This window comes from Triticum dicoccoides, chromosome 1B (assembly GCF_002162155.2).
Source record: "Triticum dicoccoides isolate Atlit2015 ecotype Zavitan chromosome 1B, WEW_v2.0, whole genome shotgun sequence".
Lineage (NCBI taxonomy): Eukaryota > Viridiplantae > Streptophyta > Magnoliopsida > Poales > Poaceae > Triticum > Triticum dicoccoides.
The window spans coordinates 49,800,084-49,814,850 of NC_041381.1; the positions used below are offsets into that span (position 1 = coordinate 49,800,084).

At 43.7% G+C, this 14,767-nt stretch overlaps 1 pseudogene; it reads left to right on the forward strand.

Annotated features, from left to right (window-relative positions):
- LOC119350099 overlaps nt 1–729 on the forward strand; it is a 24,965-nt pseudogene extending 24,236 nt beyond the window's left edge.
- Nucleotides 730–14,767: the final 14,038 nt, after the last annotated feature.

Sequence of the window (14,767 nt, forward strand, 5' to 3'; positions counted from 1 at the left end):
GGAGGGAGTGGCCTTTGCCTCACAGTCAGGAAAAAAACACAGGGATGACTATAATGAACGAGTGGGATAATGGAAAAGCAAGCTTTTTAATGTAAGTTATTTAGTTCAAAAGTTACTCTGCAGCTATGTGCAGATTTTTCTTGTTAGGACTAGAATAGAATAAATGAGTGTACTTTAACATTGTGCTATATATTTAGTAAATGTATGTTAGGCTGGCTTTTGTAGACTTGCTAATTTGTATTTTATGTAGGCTAGTATGAATAAAAAATGTGTAGATTTCTTGTTTGAGTGTTGACAGCTTCCTAACTGTTTTTTTATCCAGTTAACTAATTCAACTTGAGTTAAAATAAACTTAGTAAGCTGAACTGTCGATTTGTCTTGTGTAATGTAGGCAATGCAGCTTGATCCTGATGACGCAGTCTTGTTCTCAGACAGGAGCCTTTGTTGGCTTCACATGGGCGACGGAAGAAAGGCTTTGCTAGATGCTAATAAATGCAGAAAAATGCGGCCTCACTAGCCAAAAGCTTGTCGCCAGCAGGGTGACGCTCTGATGCTACTGAAGGTTACATAGAGGATATGGCTGACTGTTTTTCTCTTGGCATTGCAAATTGTTTATGATCGTTCACTTTTTGTGTTTATCGTCAGGACTACGAGGGTGCAAGTGAACGGTTCTTGGATGGACTCAAATTGGACCCAGTGGACACTGACATCGAGGATGCATTGCGGTAAACCCATCTGCCTCTTTGGTTACACTAATGCCTTTTGGCGATGACCTTGCATTGGTAGCTGGCTGGCCGTGTTTCAGCACATCTCAAGCACAGTATTAGTTACCTATGCTGCAAGTACATGCATGTGCCCTTGTCATGAGACTGTCGAGAACTTGACTCCGTTCTATTTTGTGTTTGTTAGGATTTCGGAGTGCCACTTTGTACTGTTATCAATGCCAATGCACCAACCTACCCTGACGTATAGTAGTAACTCTGTAATCTGCCCTTGAGTAGTACTTTGCTGATATTTAGGAAGAGGCATGCATATACTGTCGTGCAATGGTGCCTACAGAATTACAAGTGCCAGACATAACTATGCCATTCCAAATAGTATCTGATACTTCTCCTTCCAATAATATTTAGGGAAGCTATGAAGTCCTTGAAGACGTCTCAGAGCACGAAAGCCAGGTGACTATTTGGGTGTTGCAGGGGAATCATTGAAGACTTGGAACGGCTCAGGAGTTTCTTCATTTGCGCAAAGACTGGTTTCCTTTGTTAGAAAGTACAGCGGAGTGTCCGATGGGAGTATTACCATTGCATGTTTCCCTAATATCAGATACTACAGCACAGTAGTATTGTATCTGACAATTTCTCTATATAGAACTGCAGTATATATTTTTTTACAGAGGGTTGTAGTATATGGCAATTCTTTCTCTATAGAAAAGCAAACTACAGTTCAATAGATGAAGTGAAGAGGGAAAAGAAGTCGCCAAGCAAATGAAGTGCGGTGGATAACACTCCAGTGCAAAGAGAGCCGTCACCAATAAAATAATTCTTGCTTTTTCTAACCGAGGCGGTTGCCTCACATCCCTTCGGTCGTATCCCTTCAGGGGCTATATATGTAATCCCATCATCAAGTGAATAGGGGCCCGTTCACTCACAGGCCCTTTGCGGCCAGCGGCGGTGAGAAGAGTATCCAGCGCAGAAGGGATGGCGCATGGAACCGCTTCCGGCGAAACCCCCACTGCTGGGCTTCCTTCCGAAGATTGCCGATCATGGCCAGATCGCTGGAGAAATCAGCCGCCCACTGCAGAGATGCACCGCCGTTCAAGAGATCGATCAGGAGAAAGCAAATTTCTTATCTTTTGTGATTAACATCAATGATCTAACAATTGATTTGATTGTTTTCTCTTCTTGGTTTACGCTATGCACTCACGTGAGTTACTTCATCAAGTGCATACAGAAAGAGCAAATTGAAGAAAGAAAATCATAGGTGTTCGGCCAAAATCAGAAGAAACAGCGCGTCTACCCAGCCGCCGTCGACTCTATTCCTGAATCGACAACAGAATAAGTGGGCGTTGGCATCCATTGATTCAAAGATCACCAAGGCCAGAAGATCAATCAACAGACTGATGCAAAAAGGCACCACATGAGAAGAAAAAAAGGTTCTTCACCGTGTTTTTCCACTGTAGAAAGCATTAGCATCAGCAACTGTGTCGTATCATCGGCCCCTGGCACTGGCGTACGACGCAACCGCGCCATACAGCCGGCAGCGCCAGGCCGCGCCCGCCCGCGTGGCCACCTGCGCCCCGCCCGTGGCCGCGCTCCGGCGCTCCGTCCATCGCCGTGGCCGCCCTCGCGCGCCCCGCCCACGAGACTGACAGACAGCCCTCTTGCACGGCTCCCCACGGCGTGGAGTTCAGCCTCGTCGCAAAGCACTGCGGTGGTCGGGCCCTCGGCTGCGCCATCCGACGCACGCGCGACGCGCCTGGCCTCGGCCTTGCCCCTACGAGCGCAGGGGACCACGGCAACTGTCGCGCCCGCTCACAGAGAGGCGCGCAGCCCGCGAAGTGGTGGCCATGGCACGACCTCAGCTCTGCAGGGAGGCAGCGCCCTCCGGCGCAACACCCCCGGCAGAGGAGGTGACTCCCAACGCGGAGCATGGTTGAGGCACGACCGCGGCCTCCAACGCGGAGGCACGACACGGCTCTCGCCCTACGAGCCCCTTCTGAGCTGCTCCAGTAGTGCCGCGGGCGTCAACACCGACGCCGTCGCGTCGCGCCACGCCTGCTGACCCCGGCGCCTGCAACTCCTCAGCCTTCGCCGCACTCGGGCGCTCGCCGCCGTCTCATGGCCCTTGGCGTCCCGTTGGCGAGCTCGCCGTCGAGCGGCCGCTCCGGCACATGGAGCCCCGCGGCGCTCGGCCTCACGAACGGTGCCGTAAACGGCGTCTCCACCGGCGTGGCTTCCAGCCACGACCTCATTGGTGGTTCCTCTCCTGAGGAAGACGATGGAGCACTTGGTCCCTCCACCCGTCGCCAATGAACGCCGTGGCAACGTGGCTGGAGGTGGCACCGGTCGGCCATGGAAGTCAGTCTCTGCCTGTTAGTCTGGTGAGGATGGGGATTGAGTAATTGGGAATGTCTCTCTCCTTATCTGTACTCGATTGACCAGGTCGTGGACTGCCGCACATACGTGTACTACTACGTGGCTTACCTGCATGCGGTTGAGTCATTAGCACTTCCGTACTAGTGTTTGCTTAATTGCTTTACTAGTTGAGTCATCAACACTCCTGTACTAGTATTTGCTTTACTAGTTTACTCTTTTCTTTTCAGAAAATTAGTTCTAACAACAACTTTTAACAGTGATTTTATGCCTGTTTTTAGTCTGTTATATTTCCACATTTGTCAAGTGTTGAGATAAATTACATCTATTTGCAATCGAGATTTTAATCTCTTGCAAAGTTAAATTCAGTATCACTGCAGTACTGTTTCTCCGTTGAGTACGTGGTATTCCGGAATATTTCTATGATGTATCTATTTTCATGTTAACCACATGTCGAGATTAATACGTCTATTTGCAATTGAGATTTTCAATTTCTTGCAAATACATATGCAAAATTCAAGGTGTCATCCTTAGCATTTTGAGATTCGCATTAATGATTTCGAGCCACCTTTCTTGAAATCTATTAATTTTGCAACATTAATTTGTATTTATATTACACAATCTGTAATATAAATAAATTACCAGTTTTTCACCGGAGATGATATGTTCTTTGTGTTTACCACATTGCCATTCTTCATGAACATGCCATAGCGGTCGAGATTGATTTCTCCCGCACAACAAACTTGTAAATTTTTGACAATAACATCTCCCTCATTATATTAGAAAAACACAAGGTAATGAGTTGGATCTACTGCCCATGTGCAGAGTATCTCTATTACTGTGAGATCTGAATGATCTTCAATGTGTTATGTTCCCACAATTGAGGTTGAGCATTTTCAAATTATACACTTGAGTCGAATTTTTACATTCTTATTACAAAACCATGATGGTTTTTAATTTACTTCTTGTAAATTAATTATCTCTGGCTTGCCCCTATAAGTAATCGATGGCTAACAATGTGAGGCACTTGCCCTCAATGGCCACAACGCACTTAAGCGGGTCATGGACATCAAGATCAGTCTTGCATCCCATGGGATAGTGCGTGCAATCCAAACCACGCCATCGGGACGCAAAGGACCTCAAGGGTAATGGTTTGAAACTCACTTCAAACCCTCAACCTGACACCATCAAGCTATCACGAGACTCTATGAGCATGGAGAGCATGATGGTTGAATATGCATCAACCGACATATTTGGAGACTATACATTTAGTCCCTTAGTCTCCTTAGTGATCTATTTATTTCTTCCATTTATGATGTTCTAATAAGAACATGATTATTATGTCATCATATATTGTATATCACAATATATTGTATCAACTTTTTCATACAAATTCATTTGTATGTATTCTATATATCCGACAGTGATTTTCTTAAGAATCTTCATGTCTATATATAGATTTCTACGGGAGTTAATCGGATGAAAAATGATATGTGCCTTGTGGACATATGCACCACAAACTCTATACTTAGGGAAGTCCAATGTTTCCACTCTCATTGAGAGAAAGGAGATATTTTAAAACCGCTAGACGCGATGAGGTATTTGTTGGCTCAACTCGAGCCATATTTACTATACCTGTGGGTACACGAGTAACGTCGGGATGCTTCATTGCTTCCCAGGTTTAACTTGTACCCTACTAAACTATGGAGGTATCCATCAAAATAGTTTCCATAGCGAAACTTATGATGACAACAAAGAGAAATAACTTCGAGAATGGCATTTCGGTGCCCGGGTGCATCTGCACCCGGTTAAAAAAATTCGTAAAAAAATCAGAAAAATCCAAACAATTCCAAAAAAAATTGGGTGGTAGACAATTTGATGCGTGAGGTACGCTCCAATTTTCAAAACATTTGGACTTCTGTGCAGCTCTCAGCAAAAAAGACAAATCAGACCAGAACAGTATATGAACAGTACACATTTTTACAGACCTTCGATTTGTCTTTTTTGCTGAGAGCTGCACAGAAGTCCAAATGTTTTAAAAATTGGAGCGTACCTCACGCATCAAATTGTCCACCACCCAACTTTTTTTGAATTTTTCTAGTATTTATTCCGATTTTTTTTGTGAGCGCAGGTGCAGATGAGCTCGGGCTCAGATTCGAATTTTCGAATAACTTCTCTTTACCATATGCACCGGATATGGCAAGCACATTCTCTGTGTATCATCTGGATTGTACTACACATACGACTCAACCCGTAGCACATGTTGTGTACGAGATAATTTTCCAGAGTGTCTTGTACATGACAAACTTAGCATACTCGCCTTGGTCATCGAGACATTGGGTTGAAACAGAAACTATCAGCAATTCCAATAGTTTATGATTATTATGATGCTAAATTCTAATAACATTTGGATTTTATGCGCACTACAAGTGACATAGGGAAGCTAATTTTAAGGCTTGCACACCTTAAATGCTACGATGAACCACTCAGACTCCTTGAATGCATCAAGTCGAGGTAAGTGGCTCTTCCCAGCCATTGAGTAGACTATTCAGGTATTACATGGTTCTAAAAGACATATCTACATGATGGTCTTAAGTGTGTGCTTTATTCACACGAAACCATTGGCTCATTATCTGACATCGATTTCAAGCAAATCGAATGGATAACATTGCAGAATTCTCCTTGAAGGCATTCTCTATGGCCTTTGGATTGAAGTTTAGCAAATTGTCCTAATGTCTAGACTTAAAATGGTTTGGTAGAATCATATCCAAAGAGTTAAGTTCATTGCATTATCTTTATTTTGGAATTGCAACCTACCAACTTTACGTTGGAGTCATGTAGTTTTACACGCTCATGACCAAACTGCATAATATTATTCTACTTTCGCGGTGTCAAACATCGCGAATACCTCAAGGATGATCATATCTATCCCTGATATGTTATAGTTCATCACGAAGCTCTAGCAGCTTGGTGGTAATGACTTTGGAGAAACATCACTATCTCATCTGGAAGATCAACTCCCACTCGATTCAAGTGATTGTTGCACTCAGACAATCTGAGCACAAACTCAACAATTGAGTTTTTCTCCCTTAGTTTGTAGGCTAAGAAAATCGTCGGAGGTCTTATACCTCTTGACGTGGGCACGAGCCTGAAATCCCAATTTCAGCCCTCGAAACATCACATATGTTCCGCGACGTTTCGAAAACGTCTTTGGTGCCTCAACTTTAAACCGTTTAACTAAACAATCACGTAGTTATCAAAACGTGTACGTCGGATGTTCGCAACATCCACAAACGACGTTTGGGGTTCAGCATACTGAGCGGTGCATTAAGGACATAAGCTTTCTTCTGTCCGCATAATCGCTACTGTCAACTTTCAACTATATTTTCTCTAGGAACATATCTAAACAGTGGAACTAAAGCGCGAGCTTACGACATAATTTGCAAAGATCTTTTGACTATGTTCAGGATAATTAAGTTCATCTTATGAACTCCCACACAAATAGACATCCCTCTAGTCATCTAAGTGATTACATGATCCGAGTCAACTAGGCCATGACCGATCATCACGTGAGATGGACTAGTCATCATCGGTGAACATCTTCATGTCGGTCGTATCTACTATACGACTCATGCTCGACCTTTCGGTCTCTTGTGTTCCGAGGCCATCTCTGTACATGCTAGGCTCGTCAAGTTAACCTAAGTGTTTCGCGTGTGTAAATCTGGCTTACACTCGTTGTATGTGAACGTAAGAATCTATCACACCCGATCATCACGTGGTGCTTCGAAACGACGAACTTTCGCAACGGTGCACAGTTAGGGGGAACACTTTCTTGAAATTTTAATGAGGGATCATCTTATTTACTACCGTCATTCTAAGCAAATAAGATGCATAAACATGATAAACATCACATGCAATCAAATAGTGACATGATATGGCCAATATCATATTGCTCCTTTTGATCCCCATCTTTGGGGCTCCATGATCATCATCGTCACCGGCATGACACCATGATCTCCATCATCATGATCTCCATCATCGTGTCTCCATGAAGTTGTCTCGCCAACTTATTACTTCTACTACTATGGCTACCGGTTAGCAATAAAGTAAAGTAATTACATGGCGTTGTTCAATGACACACAGGTCATACAATAAATAAAGACAACTCCTATGGCTCCTGCCGGTTGTCATACTCATCGACATGCAAGTCGTGAATCCTATTACAAGAACATGATCAATCTCATACATCACATATCATTCATCACATTCTTCTTGGCCATATCACATCACATAGCATACCCTGCAAAAACAAGTTAGACGTCCTCTAATTGTTGTTTGCATGTTTTACGTGGCTGCTATGGGTTTCTAGCAAGAACGTTTCTTACCTACGCAAAACCACAACGTGATATGCCAATTGCTATTTACCCTTCATAAGGACCCTTTTCATCGAATCCGTTCCGACTAAAGTGGGAGAGACTGGCACCCGCTAGCCACCTTATGCACCAAGTGCATGTCAGTCGGTGGAACCTGTCTCACGTAAGAGTACGTGTAAGATCGGTCCGGGCCGCTTCATCCCACAATACCGTCGAAACAAGATTGGACTAGTAACGGTAAGCATATTGAACAAAATCAACGCCCACAACTACTTTGTGTTCTACTCGTGCAAAGAATCTACGCAATAGACCTAGCTCATGATGCCACTGTTGGGGAACGTAGCAGAAATTCAAAATTTTCCTACGTGTCACCAAGATCTATCTAAGGAGAAACCAGCAACGAGGGGAAGGAGAGTGCATCTACATACCCTTGTAGATCGCTAAGCGGAAGCGCTCAAGAGAACGGGGTTGAAGGAGTCGTACTCATCGTGATCCAAATCACCGGAGATCCTAGTGCCGAACGGACGGCACCTCCGGGTTCAACACACGTACAGCCCGGTGACGTCTCCCATGCCTTGATCCACCAAGGAGAGAGGGAGAGGTTGAGGAAGACTCCATCGAGCAGCAGCACAACGGCGTGGTGGTGATGGAGGAGCGTGGCAATCCTGCAGGACTTCGCCAAACACCGCGGGAGAGGAGGAGTACTTGGGAGAGGGGGAGGGCTGCGCCAGAACTTGTGGTGCGGCTGCCCTCCCACCCCCCACATATATATAGGGGCAAGGGAGAGGGGGGCCGGCCCCCTCAGATCCAATCTGAGGAGGGGGAGGCGGCCAAGGGGGGGAGGAGTGCCTCCCAAGTCAAGTGGAGGCCCTCCACCTTAGGGTTTTCCCCTTCCCATGCGCATGGGCCTTGGGGGGGGGCTGGTGCCCCTGGCCCATTAAGGCTAGGGCGCCCCCCTACAGCCCATGCTACTGTATTGGATGTGGTGGAACAATTTCCGGACCTCCAGACCCCTCCGGAATCCTCCGGAACCTTCTGGAAGCTTCCCGGTACAATACCGAAAAAACCCGAACTTTTTCTGGAACCCGAACAACAACTTTCCATATATAAATCTTTACCTCCGAAACATTCCGGAACTCCTCGTGACGTCCGGGATCTCATCCGGGACGCTGAACAACATTCGGTAACCACATACAAACTTCCTTTATAACCCTAGCGTCATCGAACCTTAAGTGTGTAGACCCTACGGGTTCGGGAGACATGTAGACATGACCGAGACGTTCTCCGGTCAATAACCAACAGCGGGATCTGGATACCCATGTTGGCTCCCACATGTTCGTTGATGATATCATCGGATGAACCACGATGTCAAGGACTCAATCGATCCCGTATACAATTCCCTTTGTCTAGCGGTATTGTACTTGCCCGAGATTCGATCGTCGGTATCCTGATACCTTGTTCAATCTCGTTACTGGCAAGTCTCTTTACTCGTTCCGTAACACATCATCCCGTGATCAACCCCTTGGTCACATTGTGCACATTATGATGATGTCCTACCGAGTGGGCCCAGAGATACCTCACCGTTTACACGGAGTGACAAATCCCAGTCTCGATTCGTGCCAACCCAACAGACACTTCCGGAGATACCTGTAGTGCACCTTTATAGCCACCCAGTTACCTTGTGACGTTTGGTACACCTCAGCATTCCTACGGTATCCGGGAGTTGCACAATCTCATGGTCTAAGAAAAAGATACTTGACATTAGGAAAGCTTTAGCATATGAACTACACGATCTTTGTACTAGGCTTAGGATTGGGTCTTGCCCATCACATCATTCTGCTAATGATGTGATCCCGTTATCAATGACATCCAATGTCCATGGTCAGGAAACCATAACCATCTGTTGATCAACGAGCTAGTCAACTAGAGGCTTACTAGGGACATGGTGTTGTCTATGTACCCACACATGTATCTGAGTTTCCTATCAATACAATTATAGCATGGATAATAAACGATTATCATGAACAAAGAAATATAATAATAACTTAATTTATTATTGCCTCTAGGGCATATTTCAAACAGTCTCCCACTTGCACTAGAGTCAATAATCTAGTTCAATCGCCATGTGATTAACACTCACAGGTCACATCGCCATGTGACCAACATCCAAAGAGTTTACTAGTGTCACTAAACCATTTCACATCATCATGTGATTAAGACTCAATGAGTTCTGGGGTTTGGTCATGTTTTGCTTGTGAGAGAGGTTTTAGTCAACAGATCTGCAACATTCAGATCCGTATGTACTTCGCAAATCTCTAGGTCATATTGTAAATGCTGCTTCCACGCTCCACTTGGAGCGTTTCCAAATGGTTGCTCCACTATACGTATCCGGTTTGCTACTCAGAGTCATTCGGATAGGTGTTAAAGCTTGCATCACCGTAACCCTTTACGCCAAACTCTTTATCACCTCCATAATCGAGAAACAAATCCTTATTCCTCTAAGGATAATTTTGACCGCTATCTGGTGATCCACTCCTTGATCACCTTTGTACCCTCTTGCCAGACATGTGGCAAGGCACACATAAGGTGCGGTACTTAGCATAGCATACTATAGAGCCTACGTCTAAAGCATAGGGGACGACCTTCGTCCTTTCTCTCTTTTCTGCCGTGGCCGAGCTTTAACTCTTAACTTCGTACCTTACGACTCAGGCAAGAACTCCTTCTTTGACTGATCCATCTTGAACACTTTCAAGATCATGTCAAGGTACATGCTCATTTGAAAGTATCATTAAGCGTTTTGATCTATCCTCATAGATCTTGATGCTCAATGTTCAAGTAGCTTAATCTAGGTTTTCACTTGAAAAATACTTTTCAAATAACCCTATATGCATTCCAGAAATTCTACATCATTTCTAATCAACAATATGTCAACAACATATACTCATCAGAAATTCTATAGTGCTCCCACTCACTTCTTTGGAAATACAAGTTTCTCATAAACTTTGTACACACCCAAAATCTTTGATCATCTCATCAAAGTGTACATTCCAACTCCGAGATGCTTACTCCAGTCCTTAGAAGGATTGCTGGAGCTTTGCATACCTTTTAGCATCCTTAGGATCGACAAAACCTTTCTGATTGTATCGCATACAACCTTTCCTTACGAAGACTGGTAAGGAAACTCGTTTTGACATCCATCTGCCAGATTTCATAAATGCAGCTAATGCTAACATGATTTCGACGGACTTAAGCATCGCTACGGATGAGAAAATCTCATCGTAGTCAACTCCTTGAACTTGTGAAAAACTCTTCACCACAAGTCGAGCTTCATAGACGGTGACATTACCGTCCACGCCCGTCTTCTTCTTAAAGATCCATTATCTCAATGGCTTGCCGATCATCGGGCAAGTCCACCAAAGTACATGCTTTGTTCTGATACATGGATCCTATCTCGGATTTCATGGATTCTAACCATTTGTCGAAATATAGGCCCACCATCGCTTCTCCATAGCTCGTAGGTTCATTGTTGTCTAGCAACATGACCTTCAAGACAGGATTACTGTACCACTCTGAAGCAGTACGCATCCTTGTCGACCTACGAGGTTTGGTAGTGACTTGATCCGAAGTTTCATGATCACTATCATAAGCTTCTACTTCAATTGGTGTAGGTGCCACAGGAACAACTTCTTGTGCCCTGCTACACACTAGTTGAAGTGATGGTTCAATAACCTTATCAAGTCTCCACCATCCTCCCACTCATTCTTTTGAGAGAAACTTTTCCTCGAGAAAGGACCCGTTTCTAGAAGCAATTACTTTTGCTTCCGGATCTGAGATAGGAGGTATACCCAACTGTTTTTGGGTGTCCTATGAAGATGCATTTTATCCGCTTTGGGTTTGAGCTTATCAACCTGAAACTTTTTCACATAAGCATCGCAGCCCCAAACCTTTACGAAACGACAACTTAGGTTTCTCCAAACCATAGTTCAAACGGTGTCGTCTCAACAGAATTACGTGGTGCCCTATTAAAGTGAGTGCGGTTGTCTCTAATGCCTAACCCATGAACGATAGTGGTAATTCGATGAGAGACGTCATGGTACGCACCATATCCAATAGGGTGCAACTATGATGTTCGGACACACCATCACACTATGGTGTTCCAGGCGGTATTAATTGTGAAACAATATCCACAATGTCTTAATTGCGTGCCAAAGCTCGTAACTCAGATACTCATCTCTATGATCATATCATAGACATTTTATCCTCTTGTCACAATGATCTTCAACTTCACTCTGAAATTACTTGAACTATTCAATAATCCAGACTTGTGTTTCATCAAGTAAATATACTCAACATCTACTCGAATCATCTGTGAAGTAAGAACATAACGATATTCACTGCATGCCTCAACACTCATTGGACTACACACATCAAAATGTGTTACTTCCTACAAGTTGCTTTCTTGTTCCATTTTACTGAAAACGAGGCTTTCAGTCATCTTGCCCATGTGGTATGATTTGCATATCTCAAGTGATTCAAAATCAAGTGAATCCAAACGATCCATCTGCATGGAGTTCCTTCATGCATATACACCAATAGACATGGCTCGCATTTCTCAAACTTTTCAAAAACGAGTGAGTCCAAAGATCTATCAACATGGAGCTTCTTCATGCGATTTATACCAATATGACTTACATGGCAGTGCCACATGTAAGTGGTACTATCATTACTATCTTATATCTTTTGGCATGAAAATGTGTATCACTACGATTGAGATTCAATAAACCGCTCCTTTAAGTGCAAGACCATTGAAGGTATTATTCAAATAAATAGAGTAATCATTATTCTCCTTAAATGAATAACCGTATTGCGATAGACATAATCCAATCATGTCTATGCTCAACGCAAACACCAAATGACAATTATTCAGGTTTAATACTAATCTTGATGGTAGAGGGAGCGCGCGATGTTTGATCACATCAAACTTGGAAACACTTCCAACACATATCGTTAGCTCACCTTTAGCTAGTCTTCGTTTATTCTGTAGCTCTTTTATTTTGAGTTACTAACACTTTAGCAACCGAACCGGTATCTTAATACCCTGGTGCTACTAGGAGTACTAGTAAAGTACACATTAACATAATGCATATCCAATATACTTCTATCGACCTTGCAAGCCTTCTCATCTACCAAGTATCTAGGGTAATTCTGCTCCAGTGGTTGTTCCCCTTATTACAGAAGCACTTAGTCTCGGGTTTGGGTTCAACCTTGGGTTTCTTCACTAGAGCAGCAGCTGATTTGCCGTTTCATGAAGTATCCCTTCTTGCCCTTGCCCTTCTTGAAACTAGTGGTTTCATCAACCATCAACAATTGATGCTCCTTCTTGATTTCTACTTTCGCGGTGTCAAACATCGCGAATACCTCAAGTATCATCATATCTATCCCTGATATGTTATAGTTCATCACGAAGCTCTAGCAGCTTGGTGGTAATGACTTTGGAGAAACATCACTATCTCATCTGGAAGATCAACTCCCACTCGATTCAAGTGATTGTTACACTCAGACAATCAGAGCACAAGCTCAACAATTGAGCTTTTCTACCTTAGTTTGTAGGCTAAGAAAATCGTCGGAGGTCTTATACCTCTTGACATGGGCACGAGCCTGAAATCCCAATTTCAGCCCTCGAAACATCACATATGTTCCGCGACGTTTCGAAAAAGTCTTTGGTGCCTCAACTTTAAACCGTTTAACTGAACTATCACGTAGTTATCAAAACGTGTACGTCTGATGTTCGCAACATCCACAAACGACGTTTGGGGTTCAGCACACTAAGCAGTGCATTAAGGACATAAGCTTTCTTCTATCCGCATAATCGCTACTGTCAACTTTCAACTATATTTTCTCTAGGAACATATCTAAACAGTGGAACTAAAGCGCGAGCTTACGACATAATTTGCAAAGATCTTTTGACTATGTTCAGGATAATTAAGTTCATCTTATGAACTCCCACACAAATAGACATCCCTCTAGTCATCTAAGTGATTACATGATCCAAGTCAACTAGGCCGTGTCCGATCATCACGTGAGACGGACTAGTCATCATCGGTGAACATCTTCATGTTGGTCGTATCTACTATATGACTCATGCTCGACCTTTCGGTCTCTTGTGTTCCGAGGCCATGTCTGTACATGCTAGGCTCGTCAAGTTAACCTAAGTGTTTCGCGTGTGTAAATCTGGCTTACACCCGTTGTATGTGAACGTAAGAATCTATAACACCCGATCATCACGTGGTGCTTCGAAACGACGAACTTTCGCAACGGTGCACAGTTAGGGGAACACTTTCTTGAAATTTTAATGAGGGATCATCTTATTTACTACCGTCGTTCTAAGAAAATAAGATGCATAAACATGATAAACATCACATGCAATCAAATAGCGACATGATATGGCCAATATCATATTGCTCCTTTTGATCTCCATCTTCGGGGCTCCATGATCATCATCGTCACCGGCATGACACCATGATCTCCATCATCGTGTCTCCATGAAGTTGTCTCGCCAACTTATTACTTCTACTACTATGGCTACCGGTTAGCAATAAAGTAAAGTAATTACATGGCGTTGTTCAATGACACGCAGGTCATACAATAAATAAAGACAACTCCTATGGCTCCTGCCGGTTGTCATACTCATCGACATGCAAGTCGTGAATCCTATTACAAGAACATGATCAATCTCATACATCACATATCATTCATCACATTCTTCTTGGCCATATCACATCACATAGCATACCCTGCAAAAACAAGTTAGACGTCCTCTAATTGTTGTCTGCATGTTTTACGTGGCTGCTATGGGTTTCTAGCAAGAACGTTTCTTACCTACGCAAATCCACAACGTGATATGCCAATTGCTATTTACCCTTCATAAGGACCCTTTTCATCGAATCAGTTCTGACTAAAGTGGGAGAGACTGGCACCCGCTAGCCACCTTATGCACCAAGTGCATGTCAGTCGGTGGAACCTGTCTCACGTAAGAGTACGTGTAAGGTCGGTCCGGGCCGCTTCATCCCACAATACCGTCAAAACAAGATTGGGCTAGTAACGGTAAGCATATTGAACAAAATCAACGCCCACAACTACTTTGTGTTCTACTCGTGCAAAGAATCTACGCAATAGACCTAGATCATGATGCCACTGTTGGGGAACGTAGCAGAAATTCAAAATTTTCCTACGTGTCACCAAGATCTATCTAAGGAGAAACCAGCAACGAGGGGAAGGAGAGTGCATCTACATACCCTTGTA